Below are 26,006 nucleotides of genomic sequence, written 5' to 3' on the forward strand. Positions count from 1 at the left end.
TCGGCCACACTGGCACCCTGATCTTGGATTTCGAGCCTCCAGAACTGTGAGAATAAATATCTGTTGTTTATAAGCCCCCCAGTCTGTGGTAGTGTTATGGTAGCCTGAACGGGCTAAGACATGGGGACTGGATTTACCCTCCTTCCTTAAACAAATGTAAAGCCATAAAAAAAATATGAGACAACATTTTCCAGACCTTGGACATCAAGCAGCACCGGATGGCGATCATAAGAGGGGGAAACAAATGAGGTAAGCCCTGTGATTGCCCCAGCATACGGCCTGGAATGAGATTCCAGCATGCAGCATGGGGGCGACGGAACTGGGGAGATGCCACTGGGAGGCCAAGACAGGTAGGGTTTGCAGAACGGGGTCCCGGAGGGAAGAGGGCTACGTAGAGCCAGAGCTTGGGAGACGCGTAAGGGGTTCCCTGGGAGTCTTCTGCTGAGTGCTGATCTGTACAGATAAGTGAGGACACTACCCAAGGCTGAGGTAAGAGCCACCTGTCAGGAGCACAGGGACCAATGCTCAGAGCTCCCCCAGGGCTGGAAGAGTTGTTTCCACCAGCCAAAGAAGAAAACTTTGCAATTCATGAGGCATTTACTAGGGTACTCAGAAGACTAGGGACTAAAAGCTGCTTTGGTCCCACCTAACAAATTTTTAAAAACAAGCTTAGTCCCAGAACAAAGCTTCAAAGTCCTTATAAAATAAAAAAATAAAATATAATATAGTATTTCTTATTTGCATTATTAAAAAAAAACCTCTTATTCTTCAAATTCCAACTAAGATGCTGATTCTCTTCTTCTAAACTCTTAGAGCATTCTTTTATGGCAATTGACACACCCTATATTTTATGGGTTTTGTCCAATTTTATTGTAAGTGGGTTTTGTCTAGTTGTACTGTAAATTCCCAGGAGGCAAAGCACCCAAGAATTATGCATATTTGTAACTATCTTGCATTGTTGTTGCCTTACATATAATCTGATTTCAAAAGATTTATTTTCCTAGGAAATGAATGAGTACTCCAATAAATGTATCCAAAGTATTAAGTATTAATTGGCTGTTAATTTGTATGATGAATTTATTTAGAAATCTACTTTTTAAAAAATGTAAAGGCTAGTAGTGTAGAAAGTGATGAATTTGGGGGTGTCTGTGATGCTTAGAGGTTCCAGTTCCAACTTTTTCCAGTTGATGTCACTATGGCAAAGGTATATCAAACATCTGGCATAAAGCAGTAGAGAGAGGAAATACAAATCTAATAATATGGCTGAATCAGGAGGAAACGTATTTTGGGGGATGTTGCTAAAATGTGGATGGGGAACAAGGCAAAACATCAGAATTCAATTCTTGGGAACCAGTGGCTACGTGAATGCATTTATCTGATCTTATAAGAGTCAGTAAAAAAGTAAACAAACAAGTCTATAACGAGTTGGGAAGCTGCTGAAATTGCTGCTCTTTGCAAAGACACAGCAGGTAGATCTCCCGGTGATCTGAACTGCCATGATGCCTTGAGGGAGCCGATTACAGCCTTAGCCTGGCTTCTAGGCTCTTTAGAATGTAGTAAATGGACCCTTTGAGGCTAAATTTCTGGCAATGGGCAGGTGTGCTGCCTCCCTCAGCACAGGAAGTCAGGACAGATAACAGAGGAAGTCCAAAGCAAGGACAATGTTGTTTATTAAAAGGAGTGGTAATGGCTCAGAGTATCTGAAAATTAACAGAAGTTGAAATTAAAACATCCACTTGGGCACGTTAGGCTCCAAAGTAAATAATAAGTCCTTGAGTTTCAGCAGCTGTTTAGGGCTTCCTCTATCTTGTAGTGTTAGTTTAAATGGCAAGGTAAAGGAACTTAAGTAACTAAAACACTTCATCCACAAGTATATACTGGATGTTTCTCTGAAATGGGAAAATTGATCTGTTTTCAGATATTACTCAGCTGTGCAGGGATGCAAACAGACGAATTCATTAGCACTCTCCACAGAGCATACCGTGATACAAGTGAGAAGCGCTCAAGCTGAGGTTACGCAAATGTTTTCTGTTATGAAACCTTGACTCTATGGGACCACAATTTTCAAGGAGAATCTCATTTCGGACCATTTCCTGTTGCCACACTTGATGTGAAAGGTGATTTTTCTAATTAAGATACTAATAAGCTGCTTTTACCTTGTTTCAAAGAACAACTCCTCTTGGTTTTTTGGTTTTGTTTTTCCTCTGCCTAAAAGTAGGAAGCCAAAGCTGTGTAAAATTCAATTTTCCACATCAAGATACTGAGTGCTCCCAGTGAAGAAAAAGTTTTTGTGAAGTCTAAGGAATTTCAAGGCAAGACCGTGTGATGTCATCAGTGTTAAAGCTGTAACTAAGCACATCAACTAAGAATTGCTGTTTCTGTTTTAGACCTATGAACCGGTAATAGTGATGAGCATGGAGGATATTTATTTGGAATTCTGCTGGAGAAAGTCAGAATTGTGCAGCCTGACTTTCACATGGCCATCCACAGCTTTAGATGCTGAAGTACTCCATCAGTGAGAGTCATGGTGCCCAGAGAGGGGCCTCAGGCCGGGTTTTATGGGGAAGGTATCAGGCCCAAGATGGAAAAATGGGGAAGATCAGTCTCTTGATGCTCTCGTGTTTCAGAAACAGGCACTGAAACCATGAAATGGGTTTTAAAGATACAGAGAGGACCTGGGTTTCCGTGGCCTTGACCAGGACTTGGTTACAAATGGGCCTTGAATGGGATTCCTGGACTAGGTGGCTAGGAAGACACAGCTGGTTCCTAGAAAGCATCTGAGAAATACCTTCATCCCACAGAGGAGGCAGAGAGAGAAACCCCTTGGAGTGGAACACTAATAATGACCAGGGTAAAACGGAGCACAGAAAAAAGAGAGAGAGGAAATGTTGATTCTCATTCACAGAATAAAATCTAGAAAGGAAAATGGTCTTTGTGAAGCAAATTCTGTCAAAATACATCTTGTTTTTCAAGTTTGGGTTTAGAATTAACAGCAAGACAGTTGCCGGTTTGTCTGGTAGGTGTGTGTTGAAGCATTTTCTTCATCTAGAATTTCCCCAGTGATCTTTCTGGGAATTTTTTCTGTATCCCAAGGTTTCAACAAATATTGATTAAATGTCTATTCTATGCTAAGAGATACAAAAGAAGCATTTGTCATCCCTTTGTAAGGCAAATAAATTGAGATGAGATTCCTAAGATTTGGGGATTTCATGGAAGAGTAAAATTACATAGAAAATACAAGCAAGAATATACTATTTTCCTAGGGCTGCCATAACAAGGTACCACAGACTGGATGGCTTAAAAAACAGAAATTTATTTTCTTACAGTTCTGGACGCTAACAGTCCAAGATCAAGGTGTTAACGGTGTTGGTTCTTTCAGAGGCCTCTCTCTTTGGCCTTCGTCTCCGTGTGTCCTCATGTGGTCTTCTCTCTGTGTGTGTCTGTGCCCCAATCTCCTTTATAAGGACACCAGCCATATTGCATTAGAGTCCACCTTAATGACCTCATTTTAACTTAATTACCTCTTTAAAGACCCTATGCTGAGGTACTAGAGGTTAGGACTTCAACATATGAATTTGGGAGGGACCCAATTCAGCTCATAGGAAAAACCAACAGCAACAAACCAACAACCCTAAATGGATGACACATAGCTTCAAACTTTTTATTTTGTCAAATCAAAAGTTTAAAAAAGCAACATATGATGCCATTATAATTTAATAAAAGAAATGATTTATTAACAAAACAAGAAGTAATAAGGCTATAATCAAGGAACAAAGGAATATCCTGTAAACTAAATGCGTTTAACCTTTTAAACGTCTTATAGATTTGTCCTTGTCTTTAGAACAAGTGAAATCTTGAAGTCTTTATTAGTGACTGGGGCTGTTCTGCTAAAATACGAGGACAACATTATTGTAACTTGATGCCCAAACTGAAATTTGGTTCCAGCATTTTCAAAACCTTAATCATCCTGGTGAAAACCTTGCAGGAAATGAAGACCTGAATATATCCCGAGGCCTCTTGTTTTGGGGAAACCACCAGAAGAGATTATTTGGTGATGCATATATTAAGCAGATTCCTTAAACCTGAAGAGGAGATCCTAAAGAGGTAGAGTGGTCTATGTAATAATAATCGAAAGAAAAAGAGAGAGAGAAAGAGAGGAGTGAAGGCAGGGTGACATTTGTAGAGTGTATCATATTTCTCTGTATGAATTTAAACTGTCCTATGCCTTTGATCTGCCACTCTCTTTTATGGAGATGGGGTGTGTGTGTGTGTGTGTGTGTGTGTGTTGTTGCTGTTCTTATTGTTGTTCCTGTTGTTTGAGAAGTTGTTCATAAGGGATTGGGAGCTGAGACTTGATGTTGTTGGAAATTATGTGAAGCCCGATCTTCATCTCACACAAAGAGGGAACTAGACCACTCAGATGGAATTCAGCCCCGACTGTGCTGTTGATTTCCTGCTTGTGGAGCTATTAAAACAGAATCATCCCTATTTGGAGAAAGGTTCTGGTATTTTACTAATGTGTTCTGATGTAGTTTCCTACTGAGGCCCTATAACAAATTCAAAGCCCTGTAGGCAAGTCTTTTGTTGAACAAAGGGGATATTCCTACCACCAATTATCCCAGGAAGAAATGTATTCTAAAAAAGGAAATTAGGACTAATCATACAGTCCTTAGATTAGCTTAGAAGGAGGTGGATGGACCCTGGTTCTGTTGTGTAGATCTTCTGCTGGTAGGATAGGACAGTAATGTCAGGAGACAAGCTCAAGGGTACTCTCATTGGAGGGTAAAGTACCCTCTACCCCCATGCAGTTTAGGACAAGGTACCCGGTCAGGATGACTCTTGTCTGAAGAGCTCTGAGAGCAGCAGTATCCATTGATAGCAAAAATAAAACTGCTTGTCTATTACATTGAAATTACTTTCTGTAACCTTTGAGTCCTGATTAAAAAGTCTTATTAAGGAGTGTGCTCTGTCTTATATGTGCTTTGAGCAAGTAAAGAGTTGGTTCCATGTTGGGCCCAGGTGTGAAGGATTTGCAATGTTTAGACAAGATAATATACTGATCCTGATGTAATTTAAAACCTATATTTTGTTCATCATGGATTTTTTTTGCATACATTTAAAAAGATATTGCATTAAAATATTATTTACCCCAATCTCTGAGTTTTTGGTAAATTTTGCACCTTAGTATCAGTTCTGAATTCTTTCAACTCTAAAATTCCAGGGTCTGTTTTACAATGAGACAAGGAGTTTTAAGTTTCCAAGTTCACAGAAAATGGAACAAGGGATACAACAATAATGTTTTATATCACAGTAGGCAAAAGCTTAACAAAGCACATAAAAGTATTTCATGACTGTAAGAGCCGTTGGCATATATATTAAAAACCTTCTCAGTAAATGGTAATTAACAGTGAGTCCAGAAGAAAGAAGAGAGAGGAAGGGAAAAACTACAGCCTTGGGGTGGCGATGGCAAGTCTAAATATGACAATCACACACAGATCACTGGTAGCATAAGATTCTTGGCCTGAAACTGTACATTCTGATATGACGTGTTTATGCTTATTTTTGGATATGGTATGAGGGCAAGTTGAAAATATTTCTATCCACACTTGTAATAAATCATTACTGTGGAACTGTTATGTCACATTCACAGCACTTTCTTGAGTTTAGAAAAATGTAAGCATTACAATTAAATATCTGGAAGACGAAGACTTCTGATTCCAGCTCCAAAATGTAGAGCAGTTGGAATTTACCACTCCTGTCCTCACAATAAGAAAAAGCTGAACAAATTGAAAATCTATGACTTTTCTTGGACCCATCAGAGAGTTGAAATTACAGGATGAAGTGCCATCTGAAACCTGGCAAAACAAGTGAATTCAGAGAGCCAATATCTGCTCAGCTCCACTCAAATAGAAGCTAGTAGAGCTATAAAGTGGTAGGAACACACTTAACTGGTAATTTTGATGAACTGCTGGAGACTTCATTTGGGTGAACTTGAGAGTTAAAAACTCCTGGGGTCCAGTCTAAGGGGAACTCCATCCTTTCTTGGATTTTTCCAAGAATCTCATCAGGTTCTCATGATGAATAGCCAAGAAAGATCCCTTCCTGGTTCTGGTAGAGAGAAAGAGTAACTGTTAGGAAACATGCCCAGAACATTCTCCATAACAAAAGAGACTCTTTAGTGGACAAGACTTTATCTCAACCGAGATAGGGCATTTCTCCCACTCCAGCCCCCCTCTACCCTTCTCACTTAAGAAGGAAGACAAGATCAGAAAGTCATAGCCCAGGGACATAGGCTCCACAGAAGTACTGGGATTTATTCTGAGTATAGAAAATTTATCATCCCTCACACCTTACCACCACACCAACAGTGATCCACTATAATAGCAGTGGATTGCTGTCACAATGATTTTCATTCCTAGAATTTCCTTTTGATTCCTTTCTTAGAAAATACATAAGCTGCAAGCTGCAGACTCTCTCTGAGGAGTTCTTAAGGAAACACAAAGTCAACAGGAGAGACGAAAACAAGGACACTAGAGGAATCTGAAGTCTTTGGCATGGACAGTTACACACAGCACAATTCCTAGTCAGATTAACATACAAACTCACTCCAAAACCCTATACCCTCAGCTCATATTACCTGATACATCATGTCTGGCTTTCAACAGAAAATTTCCAGACATGCTAAAGGCAAAAAAAAAAAAAAAAATGAAAAAAAGGAAAGAAAAGAAAGAAAACCACAAAGTCTGAAAGAGAAAGCAAACATCAAAACTAGACTCAGTTATGATACAACTTTTGGAATTATCAGAGAGGGAATTTAAAATAACCATGGCTAATATGTTAAAGGATCTAATACAATAACAGATGGGAAATATAGGCAGAGAGATGGAAACTTTAAGAATGAATCAATAGGAAATGTTTGAAATCAAAAGCACTGTAACAGAAACGCACAGTGCTTTTGATGTGCTCATCAGTAGGCTGGACATGGCTGAGGAAAGAATCAGTGAGCTTGAAGATTTGTCAATAAAAACTTCCCAAACTGAAATACAAAGAGAAAAAAAGAATGAATAAAATGCAACAGAACATCCAGCAAAGGTGGAACAATTTCAAAAGATATAACTTACCCATAATTAGAATAACAGGAGATGAATGAGGATAAACCAGGAGAAATATTTGAAGTATTTATAGCTGAGAATTTCCCCAAATTAATGACAGGCACAAAACTATAGATCAAGAAAGCTCAGAGAATACCAGCTAGATAAATACCAAAAAATCTATATATAGGCATATCATATTCAAACTGAAGAAAATCAAAGACAGAGAGAAAATCTTAAGTTTCAGAGTAGAAAAAAAATCCTTACAGGTAGGGAAACAAAAACAAGAATTACAATGAATGTCTCATCAGAAAACATGCAAGCAAGAAGAGAGTGGAGTGAAATACTTAAGCATTGAAAGAAAAAAAAAAACCCACCAACCTAGAATTCTATATCCCACAAAATTATCTTTAAAAATAAAGGAGAAATAGTCTTTCTGAGATGAACACAAATTGAGTGGATTCATTGCCAGCAGACATGTCCTATAAAAAATCTTTAAAGAAGTTCTTCAAGGAGATGGAAAATGATATAAGTCAGAAACTCAGATCTACATAAAGCAAGGAAGATTGTTGGAGAAGGAATAAAGTAAAATAAAATTTTTATTTTTCTTATTCTCATTGAGCTAAAAAATTATTTAAGTAACAATGTTGTGAGCGATTATACATATAAGTGAAATGAATGACAGAAATATCATAAGGGATGAGAAGGAGGAATTGGGAATACTCTGTTATAAAGTATCTGTGCTGTATGTTAAGTGGTATATAATGTTATTTGAAGGTTGACAGATTAGTTACAAATGTATGTTGCAAACTCTAGAGCAATCACTAAAAAATTAGAAGTTTAATTGCTATCTAAGAAAGGAGGTAAAACAAAGTCATATAAAATACCCAATTAAAACCAAAGAAGGCAGAAAGATAGGGAAAAAAATAGAAAACGTTTACAAACACGGTAGATATTAATCCAAGTATTTAAATAGTTACTTTAAATGGAAATGGTCTAAATATATGAATTAAAAGACAAAGATTGTCAAAGTAGATTAAAAAACGAGACTCAATTATATGTTGTCTATAAGAAACCCACTTTACACATAAAGACTCAAATTAAAAGTAAGAGGGTGGAGGGCTTCCCTGGTGACGCAGTGGTTGAGAGTCCGCCTGCCGATGCAGGGGACACGGGTTCGTTCCCCGGTCTGAGAAGATCCCACATGCCGCGGAGCAGCTGGGCCCGTGAGCCATGGCCGTTGAGCCTACGCGTCCGGAGCCTGTGCTCCGCAACGGGAGAGGCCACAACAGTGAGAGGCCCGCGTACCACAAAAAAAAAAAAAAAAAAAGTAAAAGGGTGGAGAAAGGTACTCCATGATACCATTAATTTAAAAAAAGATGGAGTAGCTCTATTAATTACAGACAAACAGACTCTTCAGAGTAAGAAAAATTATCAGGGATAAAGAAGGGTGTTACATAAAAATAAATGGATCAATTCTCCAAGAAAACAAATCATCTTCAACATTTATGCACCTAGCAATAGAGTGTCAAAATACATGTGGCAAGAACAAATAGAACTGCAAGGAGACATAGACAAATCCACAATTATAACTGGAGACTTCAACACTCCTCTCTGAGTAACTGATTGTTTAAGCAGGCAGAAAAACAGTAAGGATATATATAAGAATATAGTTGATTGAACAGCTCCATCAATCAGTTGGATCTAATGTGACAGTTATAGAAGTCTTCATCCAAAATAGCAGAATACACATTTTTCTCAAGCTTATGTGGAACATATAGACATGGAGCACACCTGAACAAATTAAAAAATATATATATCATACCAAGTATGTTCTCAATCACAAAGGCAGTAAAGCAGAAATAAAGAACAGAAAGATGGCTGGAAAACCCCCAAGTGTTTGGAAATGAAGCAACACAATCCTAAATAACTCATGGGTCAAGGATGAAGCCTCAAGAGATACTAAAAATGTTTTGAACTAAATGAAAATGAAAATACAATGTATCAAAATTCTTGGGACGCAGTGAAAGCGGTGCTTAGAGTGAAATTTATAACATTAAGTGCATATATTAGAAAAGAATAAAGATCTAAAAGCTATTATATAAGCTCCCACCTTAGAAAACAAGAGAAAGGAGAGCAATTTTAAGGCTAAAGCAAGCAGAAAAAATAAAATAAAATTTTGAGTGGGAATCATTGAAATTGAAAACAGGAAATCAATAGGCAAAATGCATGAATGCAATGAATGAAAAGCTGAACTTCAGTTAATAAAATTGTATTGTTATTGGTTCAATAGTTGTGACAAATATAATATGTTAATAATAGAGGAAACTGGGCATGGGGCATGTGTATCTCTGAATACTTTTTACTTTCTTTGTAATTCTTCTGTAAATCCAAAACTGTTACAAAAATTGTTTCTTTAAAAAATTAAATATCTAGCTTGAGAAGGTGACCTCATTACCAAGCAAGCTGGCAGAACCTGCTTTTTTGAAGAGCTGTAAGAAAACACATATATTTGGGATGGTGCAGCTCAGACCCAGCCAAGGCTCTCAGGCAAGGCATATTTGGGGTTTCTTGAGTACAAAATTGTGTAAGATCTCTAAGCAGTCACCTCCCATCCATTTCCAAATGCAGCAGGGTATAAATAAGTCAGTAGCATTTAAAAGATCAGGTGTAAAAGGATACGAAAGCAAGGATATAGAGAAAAGACAGAAAGGTTACCTCTGGAAATAGCATTTAAAAAGTGAAAGTTCAGCATGACCGTAGAGTTGCAAAAACTGCTTAGGTTAACTGCTGGCTTTTTTTTTTTTTTTAATAATTTTGAAAGAAAGAAAAGAGGAACACAGACCTCATAAAATCAGCCTTAGAAAAAATGAGGTATTATATTGCTATTTCTTCTAATTTTGGTTTAAGGAACAGGAACACCCCGATGAACAGGAACTTAAACAAGATAGAAAGCTCATTTCATTCTCTTATCAAATTTGGAGGCAGATTGACCAGGGCTTGATTTCCTCATTTGTAAAATTGATGATAACAGTACCTGGTTCTTGGGCTGTTTAATGATTATTATCATCATCATTTTAGCTATTACTCAGACTTTGAATGGGGAATGGATTGGACATAAATATGAGGGACAAAAGCAAATTTTAAGACCTGGGACAGAACTTAACTCTCAGCAGGACTGGATTTATACCCCATTCTTCCCTGGAATACTGGTTAAGGGATGAGTATGATAGTTTTGGGAGGTAGCTCAGGAAGGTACCACAAGTGCCCTCAGCGCTAGGGTAGAGGGCAGACCACTGATTAATTTTCCTATTTCGTCTTACAATTTGTGGTATATCTTTGAGATTCAGGCCACTAGCTGTATGTCAGTCTCGGTTTTCAGTGTATTATGAGTTTTTACCAATGTGTTTGCAGAGATTTTTAATGAAAACTTTTGCAGTAACTGCACTAGGAGTTGCTTTCTGGATGCCCATTTTAATTTGAAGTTCATTTTTATAGCCCCTAAAAGGATGCCCTGCTGTAGTTGTTAAAGGGCTCCTAACACTGTAAAATCTGTTGATGGGCTGTCTATGTTTCTTAATCTTCTAGCAAACATTGGAATAAGTGCTCCTTTCCTGATGCCAAGTCAGAGAGCATTTGAATAGGGAACTAATAATCTGTAGGAGTTTTAGTACATTACATCCAGCGGGTCTTGAGAAGTGGGAAACAATGGAAGAGTTCAGGAAACAAAATTTCATGACCAGTATCCACCAGCTAAAGCTAAGCTACATCAGATGGGATTGCTTTTCTTAGAAAGATAACAGCCCATGTGTCTTCAGATATCTCATTTACATTGCATGCCACTTGCTTTGGAACATTATTTTCATATTCATACATCTTTGATTTTCTTATTCTACTAGTATCCCTGTCCTAGTTTCTGGATGTGTCACTGATCAAAAAGCGTTGACATCGCACAAGTGTTCAGACCAGAGATCATCTTCACTTTACAGGTAAGGAAATGCATGGAAAGAATTTCAAAGTCAAGTTAATACTGTGAGTCAGTGGCAGAGACAGGGTCCAGTCTAGATCTACCTGACTCCCCAGCTGGTGCTTTCTCTCTCACAACTTCCTTCCCAAAGTGCTGCTATAATTTGGCTTTCAATATGAGGGGCTTATGTTTCTCTGTATGATAAGCTAGCAACTTTATAGCATTCTTTGCCCAATTAGCAATTTGATAGCCAAAAACAGGGATGTTAAAAAAATCTGTAAAGCTTTTCCTAAGAGAATGGGGCATAAGATGTTCATTTACAAGGCTCTCTCAGCCAACAAATGTGTTGTGTATGTATGTGTTTGTTTGCATATTTAGACACACATGCATGTACACAACATCCACAAAACTCCCTTTCAAAAAAGTACCAAAGTGCTTTTTAATTGACAACATATAGAAATATACAGCTTATTGTTTATAAAAGAAATAAAGCTCTTAAAATCCACTACAGGAAAATGGAAAGAGTTTAAGATAATTCCAACCTTTTCATAATCGCAACCAATAGCCATGCAATGATTTTATTCACCATTCCATGTCTCCTGTTATTTAAATAGTAACTTGTCTAATATACTTAGACTAAACTCACACACCATCACCATACGCCAACAAGCTAGAAATCAATATGATGAACTCCAGCCTGACAAGTCCTCAAATATAAGACTTTGAGTTATGCAAAAGTTATGCACTTTGAGTTATGCACAATGATACATTTTCTATTGTATTAATGTTTTAAAATTTAGAACATTAACATTTCATTAAATTCAATGTAAGAAATGCATACTTTAAGAAGAGCTTCCACTTTGGCATGAATTTCGTTGAAGAAAATGTCAGAGGCATCATACTCAGAGGGAATTAAAAACAGCATGAAGCTGAAACTAAAAATAGGTTTTTAGAAAAAGTTTATTCCCTGTGGCATAGATTTTTTTTCTCCCTATAACCAATTGCTATATGGAAATTAGATTCCCCTCCATTCTAGCAACCCCCAAGGAATAAAATCATCCTTCCAACAGGGAATGGAGCTAGGAAAGATAAAGTCACTCTTTGACTTCTGATATTTTATTTTTCTGCTGCTTTCTGTACCTGCCATTACTAGTTTGGCAAAATATTCTCCCTTTGAGGTTTTAATTTTCCTTATTGGTTGTTGCAATTCTCAAGAAAGTGAAAAGACTATGAGCCTGGACACAAATTTGGAAAAAGACCCAGTCTTCACAAAGAAAAAAATCACGAGACACTTAATAAAATGCTTAGTGGGTTGTTTGTGTATAGAGTATTTTAAAATGCCACCTAATAGCCCTGAAAAGCATTGTTACAAACTCTTATGTATCAGAGCATAGTTACTATGCTTTGCAACTCTTTTGAAAAACTAAAATAAAATATTCCAACCATTAAAACTATATTTTTCCTTTTAGTCCCTTGACCTGGAATTAATACAGAATCTCCATTCAGGAGGGCCTTAACTTCACTCTTTGGTACATTCCTTCTGTTCCAACATACAGCACTAGTAGATAAAGTAAAAAATGGAAAAGTAAAAAGACATAGTTATTATACTCAAAAAAAAAAAAAATTGATGTAGACTAAGGACCAGCAAGAGGTGGGAGAGCTGAAGACCCAGGACTGTGGCTCTGGAACCTGGCAGAGAGAATGGGCAGTTTGACTCTGATAAGGTAAATTGATCCATAGAAGACAGAGGGCAGAGTTAGTCCATTGCTGAAGCAAAGGCTGATGTGGATCCCCTGCCTCTGAAATATAATTCAGAATTTCTGCTGCTGACTGTTACTTGACACTAGGGTTTCTGTGCCACTGCAGACCCAGAGAGAGAGGATATACACACACTCATGAGTAGGAGCTGCTTAAAACAAGCCGCCCTGCTGCTCAGTGACTGAACTGTCTTCTCTCCAGTGGCACCTCCTTGTGATGAACTGGTTCTGCCCTGGGGCCCAGCAGTGGCCAAACCACTGGACAGTGTGAGGTGAGCCCACTGAGAGAGTGAAAACAGAAACAAAAGCAACATCTAAAAAGCCTACAAACAAAATATTCAGAATTCATCTAGAAATATAATGCCAAGAAAGACAACTGGCAAAATCATGAGGTAAAAGTGGTTAGAATAAATTAAAAATAATAGAACTTTCTGAAAAGAAGACTTTAAAATAAATATTTTAAGATACTTAAAGAGAAAATAAAGGGAAACATATTCCTCAGAATGAAAAAGAAGTAAAATATTATGAAACAAAATAAGCATAAGTGAACCAAGAATAGATGGATATGAAATATAACTAAATAAAAAGATTAGAAATGAAAAATGTAGTCATAAATATACCTTAAGAAATAGGATAAACTACTGAACATAATGGAAGAAAAAATCTTACTTAGTGGAAATATTCACCCAGAAATAGCAATTAACGTGAAAAGCACCCCCATATCCTTATTGGAAGGTACAGAGAAAGAAAATGAGGGGATGGTGGAGAAATTATATTTAAAGAGATTAGCTAAGGCTTTCCCAGAATTGAAAGTAAACCTAAGCTTTTAAATGAAAAGGGTATTCTAAATACCAAGGATGATGAATAAAAAATAGATTGAAACAAGATATATTATAGTAAAACCCTCTAAGCAAATTTAAAAATCACTGGGGAGAAAGATTATCACATGTTCATGATTTATTATTATTACCAGCAAAGATAGATGCATAGAGACCGGAGAATAGTATCTTAAATGTCCTAAAGGCAAATAATTATCAGCCTAGACTTTTATACTAAGAGAATAATGGGTATACTAAGATTAAGAATTTACTACAGGGCTTCCTTGGTGGCGCAGTGGTTAAGAATCTGCCTACCAATGCAGGGGACACGGGTTTGAGCCCTGGTCCGGGAAGATCCCACATGCCGTGGAGCAACTAAGCCCGTGCACCACAACTACTGAGCCTGTGTGCCACAACTACTGAAGCCCACGTGCCTAGAGCCCATGCTCTGTAACAGGAGAGGCCACCACAATGAGAAGCCTGCGCACCTCAACAAGGAGTAGACCCAGTTCACTGCAGCTAGAGAAAGCCCACGTGCAACAACGAAGACCCAATGCAGCCAAAAATAAATAAATTAATTAAATTAAAAAAAAAAAGAATTTACTACACACATCCTCTCAACTAAAAAAACAAAAAAACTATAAAAAAAATGTACTTCAGCATGAAGAACATTGAACCCAGAGAAAAGTCATTGGAAGACAAGAAATAACTGTAAGTATGGAAACAGATATAATATTTTGGTGAGAGTATTACTGACTATAAAAATAAAATTATATCTCTAAGCAACAAGAAAATGAAAGGGCAGGAAAGAGGAAATAAAGAAGCAAATAAAAAGCGTGGTGAGCAGAAAAACAAGGCAAAGAAAGAAAGAAAATAAGAAAGTAGAAACAATTGCAGCTATTTAAATAACTCCAAAGGTAAGCAGATTAAACTCACCTTTTAAAATGGCTGACGTGATCAGATTGATAAAGAAACAAAATCTAGCTGTATTTTGCTTACAAAAAGCATACTTCAGAAATTTCAAACAAAGGGATGTATAGTTATGCAAGATGTGAATACCAGGGGAGGCTGATTGGAGTGTATGGGACCTCCCTGTATATTTTTTGTGTGTTGTTGCAAATTTCTGTGAATATGTAATTATTTCAAAGAAAAAAGTTATATACTATTAAAAAAAAGGGATGGAGAAAAGATATACCATTCAAATAGAAACCTAAAGAAAGAAGTATAACAAATGAACTTACCTATGAAACAGAAACAGACTCACAGACATAGAGAACAGACTTGTGGTTGGTAGGGAGCAGTAGATTGGGAGTTTGGGATTGGCAGATGCAAACTATTATATAGAGGATGGATAAACAATAAGGTCCTACTGTGGAGCACAGGGAACTATATTCAATATCCTGTGATAAACCATAATGGAAAAGAATATAAAAAAGAATATATATATGTATAACTAAATCATTTTGCTGTACCTCAGAAATTAGCACAACATTGTAAATCAACTATCCTTCAATAAAATTAAAAAAAAAGAAAAGTGTAACAATATTAATACCATGCAAAATCAAATATAGGACAAAAATAATAGGGATTAATAAGGATCAATTGCTAATAACTGAAGGAAAAATGCATTGAGCAAATATAATATTTATGAGTTTGATTATACCTATAACAAAACCCAGACTTCTATGAAGGGAAGTCTGATAGAATTACCTGGAGACGTGGACAAAACCACATCCATAGTGGTAGATTTTAATGTCTATCTATCAGAAGCCAATAAATTAGATCAAAAATTAGTAAGGATCAGAAGATATACAGGACTTCCCTGGAGGTGCAGTGGTTAAGAATCCGCCTGCCAATGCAGGGGACATGGGTTCGAGAGCTGGTCTGGGAAGATCCCACAAGCTGCAGAGCAACTAAGCCTGTGTGTCACAACTACTGAGCCCGCATGCCACAACGACTGAAGCCGAGTGCCTAGAGCCCATGCTCTGCAACAAGAGAAGCCACCGCAAGGAGAAGCCCACGTACCACAACGAAGAGTAGGCCCCGCTCACTGCAACTAGAGAAAACCTGCATGCAGCAGCGAAGACCCAATGCAGCCAAAAATAAATAAATTTATATATAAGAAAAAAAAGATATACAAAATAAACTAGCTTTATCTAATAGATATCTAGAACTCTGCCTCCAACAAAAATTATACAGGACATTTCAAAAATTAACCACTCACTGGATCCCTGAGAATTTTCAGCAGATGTCAGTTAATATGATATGGTGTGCTCTCATTGTAACTCAGTAACGTGAGAAATCAACAATAAAATCACTTTTTAAAATACCTAATCCTAAAAATTGCATTAAAAAGCTGCAATCCTAAAAACTTCCTCCAAAAGAATTCCCAAGAGAAGATTAAAAAATATTTAGAACTGAATAATGATTAAAATATGGTATATCAAAACTTGTGGAATTCAAATATCTACATTTAGAAGTAAATTTGTATTCTGAAATACATTCATTAAAAAAAGAAGAAAGAGGGCTTCCCTAGTGGCGCGGTGGTTGAGAGTCCGCCTGCTGATGCAGGGGACACAGGTTCGTGCCCCGGTCCGGGAATATCCCACATGCCGCGGAGTGGCTGGGCCTGTGAGCCATGGCCGCTGGGCCTGCGCGTCCGGAGCCTGTGCTCCTCAGTGGGAGAGGCCACAACAGTGAGAGGTCCGCGTACTGCAAAAAAAAAAAAAGAAGAAAGATTGAAAAGTAAGAAGTTATCTCAAGAGCAAATCTCACCATGCTGGGCTTCCTTGCTCACTCAGTCATTGCCTGGAGAACAGACTTCAGTCAACCTTTCCATCTAGGGAGATCACATAATTTATTATCTGAACCTGGACATATAGTAAACTGCATCTCAGGATGACAGATATAAGTGGCAACAGTCTTGGGAAAATGGGATGTATCGTCACCCTAATCATGACCTACACTGTCCAGAACATCTCCCCATAAATCTAACTTGATTCTCTGTACCCTCATCCTCACCCACGTCCATATTATTCACTATGCTCTCCGGGTCTGCAATCAGCAGATCCTCATACATTCCATCTCTTTGATAAACGTTTTTTCACTTCCTGAATTCACCTGAAACCTGGCTCCTCTCTGGAATGAAATGTCTTCACCCTTCAAATCTCTCAAGTGGAGACTAGTTTTGCTCTAATACTCCTTGCTTCTCAAGGTGAGACTATAGACTCAAAGCTTTCCTTTTTGCTTCTCACTGCCATTTCCAAGCCATTTCTCCACCTTTCTTGGAAGCCGGGGGATTTCACCTGCACTTTTGAGGCTGAGGCTACCTGACTTGAAAATTTCCCCCCTCTTTATGGTTGTCACCTGGTAACATCTCTGCCCTTCCTCTTCCTACCTTGGGAATCAGTTCCTGGCTGTCAACTTTTATCTCCAAATCAATTCCTGTCATAATGACAAGCAACTTCAACCATCAATGTGACTGATCTGGTATTTGATGATATTATGTACTTATTGTTAGTTGTTTTAAATGTGATGATGTAGAGTGGATATGTTTTTAAAAAGAGTCCTTATTTTTTACAGATGCATTCTGATATATTTACAGATATCAAGATGTGGTGCTTGGATTTGCTTCCAATGATAAAAGAAGATTGGCCATGAGTTGATAATTGTTGAGGGTGGGTGATGTATACATGGAGGTTTATTATACCCTTCTCTCTGCTTTTGTATATGTTGAAAGTTTTCCATAATAAAACATTAAATAAAATATCTGTAAGTGTCCCAGCCAACACCATGGTCTCTCAGTTCCTTGACTTCTACTCCACTTGAACCACTCAGTGTCATGTTCATACTTAACATTGCCAACACAAATTACTGTAAGCAGATAGGGTAGGGGTCCCCAGAGAAAGAGAACCAGGCATGGCTTTCTTGAAATAAGAGAAACCACTTTGGTCCTAAGCCATCTTGTGATCTAAGCCTGGCTACAATGCTTGTCCTCGAACAGGTCTCAGTAATTAATGATCTTAAGGGAACAAGAGAATGCAGAAGCAAACTGTTATCAAGCAAGAAAAGTAACAACAACAAAGATAATAAATCAGTTGTAAAGACTCCCAGTTCCGTGGTAAAGATTAGCCTGAAGTGCTCTACCATCAGATCAACTGGAACCTAAGGAATGATGATGTTGACCTTTTCTGACCCTCGTGACTTCAGTCAACTAAAGCTTGGACTCTGTTGACCTTTGCCCTAATTCTATGCTGAATTCTCCATTTGAAGACCTGTCATGAATATGCATGTACGCTTGGCTTAAAATTTTACCAATTTTGCTTTCGGAGAGACACTGCTTTGGGAAAGATCCCCAGTGTTCTCCTTACTTGATGAAAGTAATAAATCCTTCCCTCTCCTGATCTTTGGCTTGGTTGTGTCTTTTGGCTCGACACCCACCAAGAAGTAAACCCAGTTTTCTGGTACATTACCACCTCCAAAATCATTTCTAGCCTTTCACCCTCACACTACAAATGCCTGTATTTCAAGCTTACTTATTCTAGCATTCCAGCATTCTCAGTCTCATTAAGATCTCCATCCATTGACATGACAGCAACTTTCTCACTTACCTCCCAGCCCATTTCTGCATTCACTTCCCTCCTTGTCTATCTTGAATGACATTATGGAAAATCCTTGCAATGTCCTCGACTCCTTGCTTTTTCAGCTTTCTGACTTATCTTGCTAACAAAATCCTAACACTGGCTGCAATCTACCATCTGTTATCTGTCATCCTTGGGTTAGCACTTGAGCAAAGTCAGCCCCAAATGGGCTGACTGATTTCTTTTTAAATTCATGTTTACAACATTCAAACACACTTAACGCTGTCCAGGAATCTACCAACATTTTTCTAATAAGGCTGTCTACTCACTGAAATGACTAATTCAACAGCCTCTCCTCTTTGATTAAACCTCCATATTCTTCTGCCCACCCATGTCAGCTGACAAACTCCCTCAAGTTTCACTGAAATGACAAAATCCAGCTGAGAGAAATGTCCTTACCTTCTCATTACCAAATCTTCGAAACTCCTACTTCTGCACTGGCTTCCTCTTCCTACCTATTTCTTCTTCCTTTCAAAGGCCAGTTTGGCCCAATGCACTTAGAACATTTTGCCTTGTCAAGGATTTATATCCTTTGATGAACTCCCCTCTCTCTACATTATTAACCTACCAGTTCAAAGCTGTCTGTCTGAAGATTCTATTCATTTCTCTGAAAATCTATCATACAACCCAAGGGTTGGCATTCAGCTCGTACATATTGGTATAATGTACTAATTGTTAAAATATTTATGTAGTGGTTGCTAAATAACCACTGCTTTGAGACCTCACTACTGCCATGGTTTTGTTTCCACTAGGTTACAAGCCCCAACCTAGAAGCAAGATCTAAGCTAGCACAAATCGAACAAAATTTGCATATGAATCATCTGGAGGTCTCATTAAAATGTAGATTATGATTTAGTAGGGCTGGGTGGTGCCTGCAATTTTGCATATCTCAAAAACTCCAAGGTGATGCATCATTCTTTGACTAGCAAGGCTTTCGAGCTTTTTAGAAGCCAAGTAACAAGATTCTATGTGGTAGAGGTATAAGCAAGGATGTTAAAAATACCAAGTACAGCAGAAGGGGTATAGGTCATATTTCTGGAGCAGGACCCCAGGGCCCTCTGCTGGGTCATTTAGTTCCCATATTATGAAGTGGTCCAGAAGTGTCCAGTGGTAGTAGTGTGGACTCAAGGTAGTGTGGTTTTTAAATAACTGGTACTTGAATATTTTAACAACTAGTACATTGCACCAGTATGTACCAGCTGAATGCCCACCCTTATGTCATATCATAAATTTTCAAAGAAATGAATAGAACCTTCAGAAAGACAGCTTTGTGCTCAAATTAAGAACATTCTTATAATGCCAACCAAAGATGAAGTGGGTGGAGCAAAAAGGAAATTCCTATCTTTGAAGGGGTTTAATCCCAGGGAGTAAAAGTGTTTGGCTGAGAAGATGTAGAAGATTGGTTGGACTAAGTAATTTAAGATTCCTTCAAACCCTGGATTCTATAAATCCTGCTCCAGTAGACAGCCATTATACTTCTAGTATCACCTTTAAATGTTTTGAAAATAAACTCATGGACTTCAAATTGCAGTTTACTTTATATCATAGTTTATAGACTATCAGACTTTTTCAGAAAGAAAGGTTTAAAAATAATTAATGGATTAGAAATATACATTCTTTTCCAATCTTTCTAGTTGTTTTATAATTTTCTTTTTGTTGACTTATTGCACCTGATACCTATGCAAATTTTGCAGGTTTGTAGGAAAGAAGTCAATGAACAAAAATCAATTGTATTTTTAAAAACTAGTGGGAAATAATTGGAAAATGAAGTTAAAATGAAGAATACCATTTATAACAGCACCCAGAACATTATTATCCTAAAGGATAAGTTGAAAAAAACTTTGTGCAAGATTTATCTGTGTACTGAAGACTACAAAGTACTGCTGGAAGAAGACTGAAGTAAATGGAGAGATACACCATGTCATTGGATAGGAAGATTCAATATTGTTACGATAACAATTCTTCCCAAATTTATCTGTAGATTCAATGCATCCTTAATCAAAATCCCTTAGGCTTTTTTGTAGAAATTGATGAACTGATTCTATAATTTATGTGAATTGTGAATTTATGTGAAACATCATTACAAAATACCTGGAATAGCCAGGACCATTTTGAACAAAGTTGGAAAATTTACATTACCCAATTTCCTGACATAAAATAAAATATTCACAACAATATAGTGTTGGAGTAAGGATCAATTAAGTAAAATAGAAAGTCCAAAAATAGACCACTAACTTATGTGGTCAATTAATTTTTTTTAATTAAAAAAAGTTATTTAATTTATTTATTTTTGGCTGCATTGGGTCTTTGTTGCTGCGTGCGGGCTTTCTCTAGTTGCGGCAAGAGGGGGCTACTCTTCATTGCGCTGTGCAGACTTCTCATTGCAGTGGCTTCTCTTGTTGCAGAGCACAGGCTCTAGGCATGCGGGCTTCAGTAGTTGTGGTGCGTGGGCTCAACAATTGTGGTTTGTGGGCTCTAGAGTGCAGGCTCAGTAGTTGTGGCGCACGGGCTTAGTTGCTCCGCAGCATGTGGGATGTTCCTGGACCAGGGCATGAACCCATGTCCCCTGCATTGGCAGGTGGATTCTTAACCACTGTGCCACCAGGGAAGCCCAGTCAATTAATTTTTGACAAAGGTGCTAAAATATTATTTGAGGAAAGGAGAGTCTTTCTGACAAATTGTTCTGAAACAATTGGGTATCTGTGTGAACAAAACTGATCCTCAACCCTTACAACACATCACACATGAAAATTAACTCTAAATAATTGATTAACTGAATATAAAAGTTAAAACTAAAAACACTTTGAAAGGAAAATAAAACTTCTAAAACAGGGCTTCCCTGGTGGCGCAGTGGTTGAGAATCTGCCTGCCAATGCAGGGGACACGGGTTCGAGCCCTGGTCTGGGAGGATCCCACATGCTGCAGAACAACTGGGCCCGTGAGCCACAACTACTGAGCCTGCGCGTCTGGAGCCTGTGCTCTGAAACAAGAGAGGCCGTCGACAGTGAGAGGCCCGCACACCGTGATGAAGAGTGGCCCCCGCTCGCTGCAACTAGAGAAAGCCCTCACACAGAAACGAAGACCCAGCACAGCCAAAAATAAATAAATAAATAAATTTTTAAAAAAACTTCTAAAACAATCTTGAAGTGGAGGTAAAGATTTACTAGGATACAAAAATTGCTAACCAAAAAAAAAATGATACAGTGAACTTAATAAAAATTAAAAGTGTCTGTTCTTTGAACAACTGTGTTATAAGAAATGAAAAAGGCAAGCCACAGTCAGAGGTGGGGCGGAAATTGCAATACATTTTTCTGACGGAGAACTTGTATCCAGAATATGCAAAAAACTCATACGACTCAGTGAAAAATGGACAAAAGATTTGAACAAACATTCCACTAAAAATATAAGAATGACTAATACACACACGAGAAGATGCTCAGTCTCATTAGTCACAAGATAAATGGAAATTAAAGCCATGTTGAAATACTACTGTATCTCCACTGTAATGGCTAAAATGAAAAAGAGTGACAATACCAAATTTTGATGAGAATATGGAGCACCTGCAACTTTTATACATTATTGGTGGAAATATAAAATAGCGTGGTACACAAATCTACAGTAATCAAAACAATGTGGTACTGGCATAAACACAGGCATATAGAACAGTGGAATTGAATGGAAAATTCAGAAATAAACCTTCACATAGATAGTCAAATGATTTTTCAGCAAGGGTGCCAAGACTGTTCAATAGGGAAAGGCAGTCTTCAATCAATGTTGCTGGGAAAACTGGATATCCACATGCAAATGAATAAAGTTGGGACATTACCTCACACCATATACAAAATTAACTAAAAATGGATCAAAGCATAAGCATAAGAACTAAAACTATAAAACATTTAGAAGAAAACAAGGGAAAAGTTTGACGACTTTGGATTTGGCAATGATTTCTTTCTTTTTTTTTTTTTTTTCCGTACGCGGGCCTCTCACTGTTGTGGCCTCTCCTGTTGTGGAGCACAGGCTCCGGACGGGATGCGCAGGCTCAGCGGCCATGGCTCACGGGCCCAGCCGCTCTGGGGCATGTGGGATCTTCCCGGACCGGGGCACGAACCTGTGTCCCCTGCATCGGCAGGCGGACTCTCAACCACTGCACCACCAGGGAAGCCCGGCAATGATTTCTTGTATATGACACTAAAAGCATAGGCAAAAAAGTAAAAATGGACAAATTGAACTAAATCAAAATAAAAAACTTATTTATATCAAAGGACGCAATCAACAGTGTGAAAAAAGCAACCTATAGTATGGAAGAAAATACTTTCAAATCATGTATCTGATAAGGGATTAATATCCAGAATATATAAAGAACTACAATTCAACAACAACAACAAATATAACCCAATTAAAAATGGGCAAAGGGGCTTCCCTGGTGGCGCAGTGGTTGAGAGTCCACCTGCTGTGAACATTCCTGTACAAGTCATCTTAAGGACATGTTTTCATTTCTCTTTGGTAAAGTGTAGCAGTGGAATTGCCAGGTCTTATGTAAAGCGTATGTCTATCTTAATATGAAAGTGCCAAATTGTTTTCAAAGTCGTACCATGCTATATTTAAAATTTTTCTTTTCTTTAATTATGGTAAAATACACATAACTTACAATTTACCATATTAATCATCGTTAGGTGAATAAAGTTCTGGAGTGTCGAGTACATTCACATTGTTGTGCAACCAGTTTCCAGAAGTCTATTCACTTTGCAAAACTGAAACTCCATATCCATTAAATAACAACTCCTCATTCCCCCCTCCCCCAGACCCTGGCAACCACCATTCTACTTTCTGTCTCTATGAATTTGACTATTCTAGGTACCCCTTATAAATGGAATCACACAGTATTTGTCTTTTTGTGAAGGGCTTATTTCACTTAGCATAAAGTCCCCAAATTTCATCCATGTTCTTTTCATTTTTAAGGCTGAATAATATTCCATTGTATTTATATAACATATTCTTTATTCATCTGTTGGTTCGGTTGCTTTTACTTTTTTGCTATTGTGATGATGTTACTAAGAACATGGAGTACAAATATCTCTTCAAAACCCTGATTTCAATTCTTCTGGCTATATACCCAGTAATGGAACTGCTAGGATCATACGGTAAAAATATTTTTAATTTTTTGATGAGACACCATGCTGTTTTCCATATTGGCTGTACCATTTTACATTCCCACCAACACTGCACAAGAGTTTCAATTTCTTCACATCCTCATCAATACTTGTTATTTTCTGTTTTTTTGATAGTAGCTACCCTAATGGGAGTGAGGTGGTATCTCATTGTGATTTTGATTTATTTGCATTTCCTTAATGATTAGTGATGTTGAGCAACTTTTCATGTGCTTGTTGATCATTTGTATATCCTTTTTAGAGAAATATCTATTCAAGTCCTTTGCCCCCTTTTTTTTTTTTGCGGTACATGGACCTTCATTAATAGCCCCAAAGTGGAAAAGGCCCAGGTATCCATCAACAAGTAAATAGATCAACAAATTGTGAAATTCACAATGAAATACTTATTAGTAATAAAAAGGACTGAATTATTGATACACATAATTTGGATGAATTTTTAAAACACTAGGCTGAGCCAAAGAAGCCAGACCAAGAGCGTACTTACTATATGGTTCATTTATATGAATTTCTAGAATAGACAAGACTAATCTACAATAGTGGGAAGCAGATCAGACCAGAGGGAAGGGACAGAAAATTGATTGTAAAGGGACATAAGAAAACTGTTCAGCGTGATGGAAATGTCCAGTATCTTTTTTAAAAAATTTATTTTATTGAAGTATAGTTGATTTACAATGTTATGTTAATTTCTACTGTACAGCAAAGTGATTCAGTTATACATATATATATATTCTTTTTCATATTCTTTTCCATTATGGTTTATCACAGTATATTGAATATAGTTCCCTGTGCTATACAGTAGGACATGTTGTTTATCCATTCTATATATAGTAGGTTGAATCGGCTAATCCCAAACTCCCAATCCACCCCTCCCCCACCCCCTCCCTCTGGGCAACCACAAGTTTGTTCTCTATGAAAACGTCCTATATCTTAATTGTGTTGGTGGCCATATGTGCAATTAGTATTGGAGGAATCAGGTAACGTTCTTTCTCTGTCAAGTAAGTGAAAGTCAGTTCCACAGATTCTGATAAAGTCAATGAGAGAGTGTAAGAAATTTTCTTCCATTTTCTCTTAAATGCTTGGCGTTTTGTAAGAATATTGATTTGTTCCCTGACATTTTCAGTGAGGTGCTTGAAGACCTCCCATGGAAGCAATTCACAAATGTGAAACTTCAGGGTTTGTGTACTGTTCTCCTGGGTATTTTTTGCTGTCATTTACCCTGAATCATGTTGTAATGGTCCAGCACGATGCCCATGTTCTCAGTAATCCTTATGTCCTTTTCCCCTTGTCTTCTCATCCACTCCAAACCTTGGATTCCTGCCCCTATCTTCAATTGAGCTTCTTAGTCCAGAGTGAAACCAAGGCTGACATAATTCATTACCAAATCCAAGTCCGTTGAAAATTCCCATTGTCTTGCTTAAAGTCCATCCTTCTGCACCTCAGAAAAATTTTAATTCATCTCTTCTGATTCCTTACCACAATCCATGCAGTGATTGTGCCAGGCATCCTTTCTCTCCCTCTTCTCAAAGCTTTCTGCCAGTGACTTTGCTTCCAGTGTTACTGAGAAGATGAGGCCACCAAATGTGACTCCCTCGGTTACACATGTTCAATCCTCCCCTTTTTTGCTTCTGCAGTTCCAGCTTTGCCAGCAACCTAGCACTAGGTAGAGACTCCTTTCTCTGTATTCACTCCTGGCGCCATAGTTGTCAGTGGGATCCATTCCACATTTATGCTATTCATTGTCATCAAGGTTTTTATTCCTTTTTAAAAATCTTATTCCATACAAAGATATTTTGGAACTTTTACACAAAGCCACTGCTTCATTTTACCAATTGTACCTATTACCACAACAACTGTGCCAATTTTCCTGCCCACCAACAATATGTGAGAGGGAGTCTCACTGCACCCAGCAGTACTATATTAGTCCATTCAGGCTGCTGTAACAGACTATCATAGACTGGGTGGCTTATAAACAACAGAAATTTATTTCTCACAGTTCTGGAGGCTGGAAACCCAAGTTCAGGATGCCAGCATGGTCAGGCTCTGGTAAGAACCCTCTTCAGGGTTGCAGACTGCCTGACTTCTCACTGTGTCCTCATATGTCAGAAAGAAGGCAAGAAAGCTCTCTGGGGTCCCTTTTATAAGAGCACTAACCTCATTCGTGAGGGCTCACCCTCACGATCTAAATACCTCCCAAATACCCCTTCTCCTAATATCATCATATTGGGGGTTAGGATTTCAACATATTAATTTCAGGGGGACACAAACATTCGGTTCATTGTAAGTATTCAGAAAGACAGTCAAGCCTGGTGGTAAGAGCCTGGGCAGGGAACCCAACTATTGGGCGTGGAGTCTGGCTAAGCCAATTACTAGCCACATGACCTTGGTTAAATTACTAACATTTCTGTGTCTCAGTTTCTTCAACTGTAAAATGAGGATAATAATAGTACTACTAATATTGAATTGTTGCAAGAATTAAATGATTGGCAGATGCAAAGCTGTATAATACTGTTTAATAAGTGCTACATTCACACATTAAATCTGTGCCCAGTGATTTCTGTTGTGGAT

The 26,006-nt window shown here is 37.8% G+C and overlaps 1 protein-coding gene and 2 long non-coding RNA genes across 4 annotated transcripts in view; 2 read left to right on the forward strand and 1 right to left on the reverse strand.

Annotated features, from left to right (window-relative positions):
* The window catches only part of JAM2 (junctional adhesion molecule 2), a 407,749-nt gene that overhangs the window by 133,906 nt on the left and 247,837 nt on the right, over nt 1-26,006 (forward strand). The gene's annotated exons all lie outside the window — the stretch shown is intronic.
* Nucleotides 3,946-17,421, forward strand: LOC137225344 (uncharacterized). 2 transcript variants are annotated; one of them, XR_010943808.1, is made up of 3 exons: nt 3,946-4,104; nt 10,991-11,080; nt 17,216-17,421. It is a non-coding gene; the product is annotated as an uncharacterized lncRNA (long non-coding RNA). The 2 variants fall into 2 exon arrangements; XR_010943807.1 differs by lacking the exon at nt 3,946-4,104 and adding an exon at nt 9,746-9,965.
* Nucleotides 4,167-19,029, reverse strand: LOC137225345 (uncharacterized). The gene is made up of 3 exons (XR_010943809.1): nt 18,673-19,029; nt 16,409-16,472; nt 4,167-6,108 (listed from the first exon to the last, which is right to left on the reverse strand). It is a non-coding gene; the product is annotated as an uncharacterized lncRNA (long non-coding RNA).

The sequence above is a fragment of the Pseudorca crassidens genome, chromosome 5, assembly GCF_039906515.1.
Source record: "Pseudorca crassidens isolate mPseCra1 chromosome 5, mPseCra1.hap1, whole genome shotgun sequence".
In the NCBI taxonomy this organism is placed as follows: Eukaryota; Metazoa; Chordata; class Mammalia; order Artiodactyla; family Delphinidae; genus Pseudorca; species Pseudorca crassidens.